This window comes from Saccopteryx leptura, chromosome 13 (assembly GCF_036850995.1).
Source record: "Saccopteryx leptura isolate mSacLep1 chromosome 13, mSacLep1_pri_phased_curated, whole genome shotgun sequence".
NCBI lineage: Eukaryota > Metazoa > Chordata > Mammalia > Chiroptera > Emballonuridae > Saccopteryx > Saccopteryx leptura.
The window spans coordinates 52,743,431-52,757,166 of record NC_089515.1 but is presented as its reverse complement, the minus strand read 5'-3'; the positions used below and the strand labels follow the sequence as shown (position 1 = coordinate 52,757,166).

Genomic DNA, 13,736 nt, shown 5'->3' with positions numbered 1-13,736 from the left:
GAGCCGACCGACTGGCTGCAGCCCATGCAGGGGAGGACAGCACCAGCGTGAGCTCGGCCCCGAGGTGCACAGCCTCCCCCCCCCCCCCGCCCCCCAGGGAGAAGAGAGCAAATGCCTCAGTTAAATCCACGTGAACGCCCCCCTGGTCCTCTTGTCCCTTCCCTGTCCGTGACAAGTGATGCGTCATTGTTAGGCAGGGCTTGGAAGGAATTTTCTTCCTACTTTATACCTTTCACTCTTCTTGATTGACTGATTGGATTTAAAGAGGCAGGAAGAGAGAGAGGGAGACAGGAAACAGGAACACGGATCTGTTCCTGTACGTGCCCTGACCAGGGATCGAACCCACAACCTTTGTGTGTGTGGACAGACCAACAGAGCTGTCTGGCCAGACTCTTTTATGCAGAGATCCCTGTGTTTCCCCTTCCCCTTTCGGTCCTGACGCCTCCACCCTAGTGTGGCCTGCTGGTGCGAGTCCTCACTGTCAGCCTTCCCTTCCCCTCAGTCCCGCCTAGAGCGGTCAGCCAGGCTGTCTTAGCACTGCGTTGGGTAAGACTCTCGCCCACTCAGGATAATTTGTAAGGGCTCCCCGTTGCCTATGAGGTGGGGTCTCAACTGTTCGACTCAGCCTCTTCCCCGCCCCTGCCGAGGCGTAGAATCTGCTGCTCCCCAAAGGCCTGTGCCGTGACCCGGGTTTCCCGAAGGCTCGGCCTGGACGCTCTGTCCTCGGGACTCTCGTCTGGGTTTCCACCTCTTGGCCCCGATTCTTTCCTGCCCTCTCTCCTCGACCATCACTCCCGGGCTGAGGCCGTCGTTTCGTGGTTTTCCTGAAGCATTTTTGTTGCATCTATAGGCTCCCACCCCTCTCCCAAGAATTGCTCGGACACTGTGTTGTTCTGTTCGTGAATTTCACACACTGGGGTTAGCCTGGAAGGCATCACCGTGGGGCCATCGATGGGTCAGCCCCGTGGGTCTGGGAGTCGGGCGGACCCTCCACGGTGACCGGGGCCGATGGGTCAGCCCCGTGGGTCTGGGAGTCGGGCGGACCCTCCAAGGTGACCGGCCCTGTGGCCCCTGTGGCCCTAGCCTCGCTCTCCGTCATTTAAAACGGGACGATCACTTCCACCTCTCAGAAGTGTTGTGGGGAGGAAATGGCCTGTGGGTGGCGGGCACAGGGTGGAGAGCGGAGGGCAGAGGCAGTGCCCGGCCTGTCCTCAGTGCCCATGAAGCAGCCAGGCAGGGTGGCAGGGGTTTTACATCTTGAAATCGCAGAAATCCCCCAATCCTTTCCCAAGCCTGCACCCCTGCGCATCGCAGAAAGGCGGTAAGTCTGATACTTGTGTGCCTCTCCCAAAGGAACACCAATATTATAAAACCAGCCACACCGTAGCCCTTCCTTCAGGACTTGGCGAGATGAGGGAACACCAGATGCGAGATCACGTGAGCCGTGCTCCTCTTGGGATTCCAGTCCGTGTTGCAACTTCAATTAAAGATTGTTTATTATATATATATATATATTTTTTTATTTTGGAAAGCGATGTAAAAATGATTTACTGCTCTATAATTGGTTTCTTGAAAGCAAAATGATATTTATGTGAAATTGCAACGGAAAGATGCCGCGGCAGTTAATTTACTGTCGAGAAGCGTTTTCAAAGTGTCTGAAATGACTAAGACTTAAGTGTATTAAATATTCCAGAGGAAGACATATTCAGGCTATAAATCTGTAGGCTTTCTCTGGAATTTGTTTCTCTCTCTTCTCCGTCAGGTGCATGAAGATTAAGTTCTCAAGGCCTCAGTGGGAGGAAGATTTAAGGTTCCAGGCGTGGCAGGTGTATCTCATGTTAAATTTCCTATTGTTTATCGGTGACACGTACAAATGTTGCAAGGGAAGTGTTTGCCGTAACATTACCCACTTGAGCTCCATGCAGTTGTCCGGCAACCAGCGCCATAAAGACAGAAAGGGCGTGCTGTGTTTCACAGGGGACAAGTCTGTCGCGAAGGTGCCAGGGACACCTGAGTAGGCAGTCACGTTCCAAGAGCTGCTCCCGGCCCACTTGGCCCCTGTGGCGGGTCCGAAGGGGTTTATAATCTGGCCACAGGGCTGCCTTGGATCCCTGCTCTTGCTGTCACACTAAACGCTCCTCTTAGATGGAAGGACAAAGAGATCATTTATCATAAAACACAATTGCTGTGTTACTAAGATTTGAATTTAGTACCGAGACTGCACCGTGATCTGTTGTAGAGGCTGATTGGCTGTAGATTTTCAGCATTTACCTCCACCCCCCAGCCCCAGAAAAAAAAAACCAAAGCGGAAATAACCAGTGAACTTGGCAGTGATGTCTCGTGTACGCATGGGTTTTTTTGTTTCTTTGTTTTTGCATTTTTTCTGAAGTTAGAAGCGGGGAGGCAGAGAGATAAGACTCCCACATGTGGAGTCTATCTCTGACTGGGATCTACCCCGCATGCCCACCAGGGGGCGATGCTCTGCCCATTTGGGGTGTTGCTCCACTGCAATCTGAGCCATTCTAGTGCCTGAGGCAGAGGCCATGGAGCCATCCACAGTGCTGGGCCAACTTTGCTCCAATGAAGCCTTGGCTGTGGGAGGGGAAGAGAGATACAGAGAGGAAGGAGAGGGGGAGGGGTGGAGAAGCAGATAGGCACTTCTCCTGTGTGCCCTGACCGGGAATTGAACCCAGGACTTTCACATGCCAGGCCGATGCTCTACCGCTGAGCCAACAGGCCAGGGCTAGGCATCGTTTTCAAACCTGTGTTAGAGCTTTAGAACAAATGGTTCTTGGAAAACAAGTACAATCCTTTGCAATGGTCACTTGTGGCTGCCCTTAGAAACCCTGCTCGGTTGGTTAGAACAGGGGTCGGGAACCTATGACTCGCAAGCCAGATGTGGCTCTTTTGATGGCTGCATCTGGCTCGCAGACAAATCTTAAATAAAAAATAATAAAGTTAAAAATATAAAACATTCTCATGTATTACAATCCATTCATTTCCTACCGCTCATGTTCATGGTTGCAGGTGGCTGGAGCCAATCACAGCTGTCCTCCAGGACAACACCAAATTTTTATTGGATAATGCATAACGTGCACGGGTAGTTGTGAGGTCAGGAAGTAAACTTCCCTCCTTTTAATCAAGTAGTCAGCTAGCTAATTGCAGAAACCCTTTTGACAAAGAAGATGGCTAAAAGAAAAAAAGATGAGAGTATCATACTTTTCAGCAAAAATAGACAGAGGAATTCGCCTTTGTGGAGAGAGCAGGTTCTGCAGTGTGTCTAATATGCAATGATAAAATTGCATTGATGAAATGGTCAAATATAAAGTGCCACTTTGACACACATTTCGAAATATCCAGCGGGGGACAGCAGGAAGAAAGCATGTCAAGAGCTACTGTGCAGAGTACAAGCTAGTCAGCAGCAACTCTGTGTTTGGACCCAACAAAGTGACTAGAATTCCTCTAGCTTTGCTGGTGCTTTAGCAATTGTGAGAAACGGAAAACCATTCACAGATGGGGAGTATGCCAAAACATTCATGCTTGATGTTGCCAATGAACTTTTTGATGACTTTTCGGATAAAGACAAGATAATCAAACGAATAAAAGACATGCCTCTGTCAGCAAGAACTGTTCACGATCGTACCATCATGGTGGCAAATCAAATTGAGGCAACACAAGTGAAGGACATAAATGCAGCACCATTCTTTTCTCTCACTTTGAATGAGTCAACAGACGTAAGCCATTTATCCCAGTTCAGCGTGATTGCAAGGAATGCTGTCGGTGACACACTATGTGAGGAAAGTCTTGCTGTTTTGCTTATGAAAGAGCCAATAAGAGGGGAGGATTTATTCAAGTCTTTCACTGAGTTTGCTAAAGAAAAAACCTACCGATGGATAAACTTACTTCAGTGTGTACTGATGGTGCTCTGTGCATGGTGGGGAAAAACAGAGGATTCGTAGCGCTTCTTCGTGAACATGAAAAGAGACCCATCCTAAGTTTTCACTGCATCCTACATCAGGAGGTGCTTTGTGCTCAGATGTGTGGTGAGCAGCTTGGTGAGGTGATGTTCATGGTCATTCAGGTGGTCAACTTTATTTTTGCCCGAACTTTAAATGATCATCAGTTTAAAACACTGCTGGATGAAGTTGGGAGTAATTATCCTGGTCTACTTCTGTACAACAATGTGCATTGGTTGTCAAGAGGGAAGGTGCTCAGCCGTTTCATGGCTTGTCTGAGTGAAATCCGGACTTTTCTTGAAATGAAAAACATTGAGCATCCTGAGTTAGCTAACACTGAGTGGCTCCTGAAGTTCTACTATCTCATGGACATGACTGAACATCTGAACCAGCTCAATGTGAAAATGCAAGGCGTTGGAAATACAGTCTTATCCCTTCAACAAGCAGTGTTTGCATTTGAAAACAAGCTGGAACTCTTCATCGCTGACATTGAAACAAGTCATTTACTACACTTTGAAAAACTGGGAGAGTTTAAAGATGCATGCACAGCAAGTTACCCTGCTCAACATCTTGATCTCCAGCAGCTAGTGGGCTTCACGTCTAACCTCCTGCAGTCATTCAAAGTGCACTTTGGAGAATTTCGTGAGCGCACTTGTCTTTTTAAGTTCATCACCCATCCACACGAGTGTACAGTGAACAGCGCTGACCTGAGTTACATCCCCGGTGTCTCCGTCAGAGATTTTTGAGCTACAAGCTGCTGACCTGAAGGCCTCAGACATGTGGGTGAATAAGTTCAAGTCACTGAATGAAGATTTGGAAAGACTTGCACGACAGCAAGCAGAGTTGGCGAGCAAACACAAGTGGGGAGAAATGAAAAATCTTCAACCTGCGAACCAGCTGATTGTCAAAACTTGGAATTTTGACAATGTTCTTCCCGTCACATACCACACACTGCAGCGTGTGAGTATTGCTGTACTGACAATGTTTGGCTCTACGTATGCATGTGAGCAGTCTTTCTCACATCTAAAGAACGTTAAGACCAACCTATGATCACGTTTAACGGATGGAAGTCTCAGCGCTTGCATGAAGCTTAACCTCACCACGTATCAACCAGACTACAAAGCCATCAGCAAAACCATGCAGCACCAGAAGTTGCATTGATGGTAAGAAGTACTTTATTCATCATTGGTTAGCAACATCACAACAACGTTATTAAAAAGAATTCAGAGACTCATTATATTTTAAAAGTGTTGGTCTTACATAAAATGCACACATTTACTTGTGTTTAGTGTTAAACATATTGTATGGCTCTCATGGAATTACATTGTAAAATATGTGGCGTTCATGACTCTCTCAGCCAAAATGGTTCCCGACTCCTGAGTTAGAGCATCATCCCGAAGCACAGAGTTTGCCGTTTGACCCCCGGGCAGGGCACACACAGGAACAGATCGATGTTCCTGTCTCTCTCTCCCTCTCACTTCCTTCCCTTCCTCTCTCTTTATAAATAAATAAATAAATAAGTCAATAACATAAACAGAAAAGGAAACCCTGGGAAGGAATTTGCCTTCTGGCATGGGACTGCTGTTCACAGAGGGTATGAGTAAAGAGCTCAAGGCACAATTCCATTAAGACCCGCCCCCCCCCCCCATGCCACTTGTGAGTGTTTCATTTAAGTGGCATTAACATTCCCAGTGAACCAAAAATGGGCTGTTATGGGGAAAGAGGCTGGCCGGGCGTCATTCTGATGCTTCCTCAGAGAGTTCCAGGAAACCCCCGACTTGGTGAACTGAGGCACTTGGCATCGTGGGCCCTAATTTTATGGGCCATCCTCCAATTTGAAACCAGCTCTCACTTAGCTGTTTAGTTGTGGTCCTTTAAACTGCCAGTGACAGCCCGGAAGTGCTGTAGGCAGCGGAGAGGGAGGGTTGGAAGGAATTTTTTCCCCTCTCATCCCCCCCATGTCAACTGTTAAACGCTGATTGGTCAGTCAGGTGTGGAGTCTTTCCTATTGGTCCTTAATGAACCCTCCAGAATGGGGGGTGGGTGGGAAGGAGGGGATGATCTGCGAGAGAAAGGCAGTTGGGAGAAATGTCTCCCGGAATGTCTGGCACTGACAGGTGTGCCCTTTTTTAGTGGGCACTCATCACAAACAAGACTGCCCGACTTGGGTGAGTTCTGGTGCCTGCGCCGGCGGTCCAGGTGCTCGGGCAAACCTTCAGCCTTCCCTTGAGCTTCAGGAAGCGCTGTTGGGAACTTTTTCTTAGATCCCCAGTTCACTGGGGCTCCAGCCAGAATCCTAAAAAGAGCCACGGAGGACTCTCTCATCCAGTGGTGTAAGACGGCACCGCGGTGGGGTCCCTGCGGCTGACCACGGGCTGCACTAGGGAGGCAGGGCAGGGCAGAACAACGCATCTGTGTCTGCCGTCTCCTGCGGACTCTTTGGAGTCACCCGGGGAGATGGAGTGGGGAGTACACACGCTCCCTAAAAACCCTTCGCATCTTGCTCCCCGAGGTCCTCGATCCCTGTGCTCGGGCCACCGGGGTCTCTGTACCCCAGCTCCTTTGCAAAGTGATTCATGATCTGTGAAGAGACTTCAGCACCAATGGGCCCTCCTATTTCAGGGAACCCTGATGAGACTATGTCTCTAATTCACATTTATCCTAATGTGTTTACTTAGCATGTGGTCCCCTAACCCCCGCCCCCGCCTTTGAAATTTGCTTCTTTTTTTAACCTAGGAAATGCCTAATCTGTACTACTTATTGCATTTGTGGGGCTCCCCGTCCCTGTGCCATGACCAAGTCGGGCCAATTTAGTTAACTGCCCTCAGATCTTTTATATGAACTTAAGTTTGAACTACTTGAGAACAATGGCTTCCAGCCCCCGGAAATACTTAGTTACAATTGTTGGCCTAATTGCCTATTATTATTATTCAGGAAAACAGGTCCCCAGGGCTGCTTAGGATACTGCCTCTTGTTATTCTGCAAGTCCTCAGCAGGGGAAAAGCTTCATAGATGTAAAAATATTCTCCAATTCAGACTTTTATTTAAACTGTAACGTGTTATTTTGCCAGGCCGAGCTCCATTTGACCACATTCGATGCATGGAGTGAGGAGAGCGCTTTTGGCAGCTCCGCTGTTGTTACTGCCTTGGGTCCCCAAACCCCTTGTCCCCCCACATCTGAGGTTAACGGGGTGCCAAGTAACAGAAGCATTGACGTGGAGGGACTGCTCTGTGGGTTTTCCACGGTGCTAGCTGCTATTACCTTCAAAAAATAACTTGAGCTTTTCTTCCCCTCCTCCTTGATCCGGGGGGGTCACACAAATACATAATTAGACTGGTTTTTGTCTGTTTGATTGTTTGTTTGTTTCGAAGTGCATTTGCAAGTCAAAATTGAGCAAAGAACTGCTTCTGAAACGGGTCTACAGGGGGCAAGGTCTACCTGGCTTCGTCTTGCGGAATAACGGTTCACATTTCTGTTTAGCATTCATGCTGCTCTGACAACACTGCAGCTCTTGGATCCCGAGAGAAGCAGGCCACGCGGGCTCCCGCTGTTTGGGGACAGTCTGTGACTCGACATCTTTATACATGCAGCAATTATGACCTTGAAAACTGGGTGACTTGAATATTGGCATCTGTTGACTTGAACATTTTTTTTTTAATGCATAAACACCAGAGACCAGACCATTCAGACTCGACCATGGCTATGCCTGGATCCCAGTGTTTCGGTGAAATCTGATGCCCTCTCTTCTCTCTGCATGTGCCCCGTTTCTTATTGGAGAGTGATCTACCTAAGAAAATAACTGAGTGTGAAAAGCAACGTGTAATTGGGTTCAAGGGCTGGTTCCGCAGAGTTGTAGCTAATTGACGACTCATCAAATGTCCACTGTATCTAAGTTCAGTATAGCTTTGTTTGCCTCATTGGTCAAACAAAGACTCTGAACAATTCATTTCTGTGCCTCCCCATCTCGAAAACTTAAGAACCACCATTTATGGAGTACTGACTGTGTGTACTATGTGTTTCGTTCTAGACCTTTGCTTGCAATCCCTCTAAGAATCTTATACCGTGATGTAAATGACAGTGACATTGACTTGACTGATTGAATCCATCTTAGTTGTTGACCTGGTCAAGCTGATTTGGTCAAACCTCGGAATAGGTGTTCAGGTAGACAGATTTCTAACATTTGTTCCCACTAAGCAGCTGGAGCACAGTATTTCCAACAGCTGTTGTGTGCAAGTGTTTCTCTCTCTTTTTTTTTTATTCAGTGAGAGGAGGGGAGGCAGAGACAGACTCCTGCATGCGCCCCAACCGGGATCCACCCAGCAAGACCACTAAGGGGCAATGCTCTGCCCATCTGAGGCATTACTCCGTTTCTCAGCAACCAAGCTCTTCTTAGCACCTGAGGTGGAGGCCATGGAGTCATTCCTTAGTGCCTAGGGCCAACTCGCTCCAATCAAGCCATGGCTGCAGGAAAGGGCGGGGGAGAGAGCACAAGAGAGAGAGAGGGGGAGAAAGAGATGAGAGGGAGAAGGGTGGAGAAGCAGATAGGTGCTTCTGTGTGTCCTGACTGAGAATTGAACCTCCACATGGTGGGCCGACGCTCTACCACTGAGCCAATCAGCCAGGGTTGAGTTTTCTCTCTTGATGGTAATACCTTCAGAATTTCATGTGAATAACTTGATAATAGTTCCCATTTTTGAATTGCCCATTGACAGTCATAGTGTAAAATTTTTCAGGAATCACACAAGGTTTTTTATGGGTTTTTTTTGTTCTTTTTTTTTTTTTTAAAGGAGGAGAGGAACAGAAAGGGGGCTCATCGGTTCCAGAAGAACTTTTAGGGCAATTATAGTATGGCTGTTAGGAGATGCCTTGTAATAGTAACAGATACGTATGCTTATATCACAGAAGTCATTAATCATGCATGCTCTTGACAGGGGGATTATGTTCCAATTTTTTTTTTAAAGAAAATATTAAAAGCTTAAGCTTTTTTGTTGTTGTTGTTATTTGCTTTTTTTAAATTAAAAACTAATTTGAAGCCAGTAACTTAACCTGTTTTTCATAAATGTGCTAGCTAGAGGCAGCCAAAAAAATATTCATGCTTACATAGTTGTGGTCCTCAAGTGAACTTACGTGTTGGATCATGGTAACTCTAGTAATTGCTTGAATTATCCTTGTTGAGTAATAATATGGACCCTGAAATCAGAGGTTTTGATTTATTACGGCCAGATGTCTGTTCCGCCCGGTTTGTGAAGGCTCATTAAATGCCATCTCCTAATTAAAACCCTCTTTGCCCTGAAAACCCCTTCTCCCCTGCCCTGAAGGAGTTACTCCATTCTCTTCTCCACAGCACATTATACTGTGTGCTGAGTTTGCAGCTTGACCTCTGGCTTGTCTATGGTCTTTGTAAAAGGGTTCTTAAGGCTTTTACACCTCATCCTCACTTCTGTTTGTATCCTCAGCATCACCATGGCATCTGGCCCACAGTAGGGTTCACCTTTATCGTAGAAACAAAGTGTGTATGGTAGAAACACCGGCAGAAATCACTCCCTCTGGCCACAGTAGTTGTCGTCTGTTTGGGGGAGAGAAGAGGGTAGGGAAGCGGAGGCCATTAACCACTCCAGCTTCAACGGTGTCATCTGGGCTTTGCTTGTGAGCCATTTAATGAAAAGATCCCATTCTGTTGAAAACTCTTGGCTTCGCACTTGGTTCTGGTTTATTCTGTCTTATTCGCTGGTGTGTCTCTGCCAGGGTGGACGCACGGATTACGTAAGGCGCCAGTCCCAGGGGGGCAAAGCAAGCTGGGAAGACACTAGATTCTGGGGCAATTACCGTTGGAGGGGGTCTCTGCACACCCTTGTGTTTGCAGATTCTTGTAACAGCTCTGAAAGGCAGAACGGCATCAGCTGAGCCATGGGTGAGTTGACCCAAGCATTGGGGGACCAAGGGCACCTGGTCTTGGGAGGGTGTGAGTTGGAAAAGGACGTTTCGGGCAGCCTCACCAATTGGCAGGCATAAAACTAGCATCCTAGGGTGCCTACTCTTGCCCTTAGATTGTTGTCACTGTCATCAACAGTTTTCTCTGGGGACTAGGGGGTGGGTAGTGGGGCACACATAACTGCTTCCCTGTATTTGAGAGAGAGAGAGAGACAGAGAGAGAGAGGGGAGTCATCTAATTGGCTTCTGTTGAGCCCAAAGTAACGTGATCCTCTGTCAAAAGTCACTTGGAATGTTTAGGTGGCTGGGACGAGAGAAGAACGAATGTAGTACTCACGCATGCATGTATGCACGCACACATGCGCGCGCGCGTGAACAGGAATAGGCTGGACTTGAAGCCCCTGCCGAAAGTTACAGATGATACAACTGTTACTCTTGTGTGTAGGGAGCTGGCAGGAAGGAATCTGATAGGACCATTAACTTTTATCATCTCTTCCACCCCCCATGCTTAACCCTTTCAGAGAAAGTTGGGGGTGGTGATTTTAATTGTGGCTTAATCTCCCCCCCCCATTCCTTCAGCAGGGGATAAGCTTCTCTAACACTGCTTCCCTTTGCCCCAAGGGCTGACTTAGGCAAGCCCAGGAAACCAGCAATTTAATTTATTTTTTATTATTATTATTTTATTTTATTTTATTTTTTTGAAGCTGGAAACGGGAAGGCAGTCAGACAGACTCCCGCATGCGCCCGACCGGGATCCACCCGGCATGCCCACCAGGGGGCGATGCTCTGCTCCTCTGGGGCGTCGCTCTGTCGTGACCAGAGCCACTCTAGCGCCTGGGGCAGAGGCCATGGAGCCATCCCCAGCGCCCGGGCCATCCTTGCTCCAATGGAGCCTTGCTGCGGGAGGGGAAGAGAGAGACAGAGAGGAAGGAGAGGGGGAGGGGTGGAGAAGCAGATGGGTGTTTCTCCTGTGTGCCCTGGCCAGGAATCGAACCCGGGACTCCTGCACGCCAGGCCGACGCTCTACCACCGAGCCAATCGGCCAGGGCCTAAACCAGCAATTTAATTTCAGTTCCATTTTAGGCACACCAGGCGATGTGAGGTGGGGTAGAGTGCAGGGCATGGGAACAGGTGATGTTGACTTAGTCTGGAAGGGAGACAGGAAGGCGTGGATCTGGGAAGGACACCTGTCCCCAAACAATCTGTGGACCGACCCCACTCCTGTAGAGTGGAGCCTTCGCATCCTATAGTCACTTACCGAAAGTTTGTTGGAACTGCGTTTTTTTACGAAGCCACCGATCTGAGTAAGGTGTGTCTGTGTAGGACTCCAGCCGCCTTACTGCATGCAGTATTGTTGAGGGAGCTTGGCCCATGGGCAGGGGTGGGGGCGGCTGCAGCTGGAGCAGGGATTGTAAGGGTGGGGTTAAATAGACACAGCTGTAAACTTCTCCGCCATTTCTCTCTCCCCGGTGCCAGGTGCCAGCGAGTTTCTCTGTTCCCATTCTCCCTTCCCCGGGGGCAGGGCCGGAGGGGTGGGAGGCTTCCCTGCCGAGGCACGTGGGGGCTGCCCCTCTGTGTCGTTTGGACATTTCAAAAGAAGTTCATCCACTCCTTGGAAGGTTCTGGAAAGGGGACTTCCCCACCAATCCTTCAGCACGCTTGCTTCCACACTGTTGTCTCCCGTCTGCCTGGAAAGGGCCAACTCTTGGCATTGTCCTTGTAGATCAACTTCTCCTAGTCCCTTAGAAGCAGTTTGCTTTGTGTTTTCCTTGTGTTTTGTTTCGTTTTCCCCTGTAGATAGGAGTAACGTTCTGACTGGGAAGTTTCCTGTTACGATACCCGAAACGACCTCCTAGGACAATTCCAGAACCAGCTCCTTACTCAATCTCGGTCCCTTGAGAGGCAGGAACGGGTGACATGCTTCCTCAGCAAGCGGACTACCTGCCACCTCCGTACAGTCTAAGCCTAGACATCTAAGCTGTGCGTGCTCATGCGTTTATGATTTTTACTCCTTGACTTCCTTGAATGAAGAAGAGACTTCCTTATTAAAACTAATTTTGCTCTGAAGGGGCTAAGAGCAAAACAGTCTATTGTCCTGCAGAGGTCAAGGTTGGCGTCCACAATGGGACCATTGTGCCTTTGCAGTTGAGTTGGGGGGACAGCAGGTGGGGTGGGGGGGTGTTAATAAAAACAAAACTTTTGAAACAGGGCAGGGAAAGGCTTTGTTTACCTGGCGCAATCAACTTAAAGGTGCTCATCTTACCCCAAGAAGAATAAAATGCAGTGTTGCAATTAGGACCGCTTCATGTAATTGATACCTTAACAATGTTTCAGGTTTTTGCTCTCTGGGGCTTAGGACAGTCATGCACTTACTTTTTCTGAAGCCAAACTCTGTCCATGACGTTCAAAGGCAAAAAAAAAAAAAAAAAAACCCCAACCCCCCCCCCAAAAAAAAAAAACAAAAAAAAAAAACAGGCCTCAAGAAGCATTGTTTTTTGGCTAAGAACGACCAAGACCCTTGTTCTCCAGGGCGGTGCGTGCACGCGGGGAACGTTTTAAAGCACGATTTTGAAATGAACTCTTAGAACGACACCCCAATGCAGAGTCAGTTTGAGAGGTATGGTAGGATTTGTGCAAGCATTGGACTGTGCCCGAGGTTTCTGATGTTGAAAGGTAGTCATAAGATGACTCTTGACAGAATCTGTGGCAGTCTGGGAGTGAACACTTGTAGAAAATCTATAGACTCTCAGCTGTGCTCTGGTCTTGATGCTACTAGCAAACAGCAACAGATGTAACCCCGTGAATGGGGTGGAGAGTTTTCTTTTTGTTTTCAGGTTGGGGATGGAATTTGGAAAGTTAAATGTTGAATTTCAAAACTTGTTCTTCCAGCCGCTGAACCCCGTGAGGTGTGTCTTTTTTAGCTCACTGGCATGTGCTACATTTCTAGACACTAACCTGCTGTTTATTTTTGTTCATTATTTGCTTAATCAATTCATTATTTTTTGCATCCTTCCCCCCCCCCCCCCCGAAAATGAGAATAATGCCCTGGCCAGTAGCTTGGTTAATTAAAGCATTGTCCTGAAGCTTAGAGGTTGCCGATTCAAACCCTGGTCAGAACACAAACAGGAACAGATTGATGTTCCTCTCTCTCTCACTCTCCTCTGCTTTCCTCTCTCTCTAAAATCAATAAATAAAAAAAAATTTAAAAAAAGAGACAGGCCCTGGCTGGTTGGCTCAGTGGTAGAGCGTCGGCCTGGCGTGCAGAAGTCCCGGGTTTGATTCCCGGCCAGGGCACACAGGAGAAGCGCCCATCTGCTTCTCCACCCCTCCCCCTCTCCTTCCTCTCTGTCTCTCTCTTCCCCTCCCGCAGCCAAGGCTCCATTGGAGCAAAGATGGCTCGGGCGCTGAGGATGGCTCCTTGGCCTCTGCCCCAGGCGCTAGAATGGCTCTGGTTGCAACAGAGCAACATCCCAGATGGGCAGAGCATCACCCCCTGGTGGGCATGCCGGGTGGATCCTGGTGGGGCGCGTGCGGGAGTCTGTCTGACTGCCTCCCGTTTCCAGCTTCAGAAAAATACAAAAAATAAAAAATAAAAAAAGAGACAATATGGGCAGCTCAGTGGTATTAGTGGAATTTCCGCCTTATGCAGTGGTATCCCCTCTGACTGCCATCATAGCTGAGGTGAGGCAGTCTCGGGGGTGGAGCTGTCTGTCAGCCTCTCCGAAGGTGAGCTGGACTGTCCCGGGCACCCAGGTGAGCCCCAGGGGTGACAGACATAGGTAGAATGGAGCCTTGGTCTTGTTCTTATTTGTCATTAGGTTCAGTCTTGCCCTTTCCGGGTTGCCATT

The 13,736-nt window shown here is 48.3% G+C and overlaps 1 protein-coding gene across 1 annotated transcript in view; it reads left to right on the top strand.

Annotated features, from left to right (window-relative positions):
* Nucleotides 1-13,736, top strand: part of IGF1R (insulin like growth factor 1 receptor) — a 220,963-nt gene that overhangs the window by 125,374 nt on the left and 81,853 nt on the right. The gene's annotated exons all lie outside the window — the stretch shown is intronic.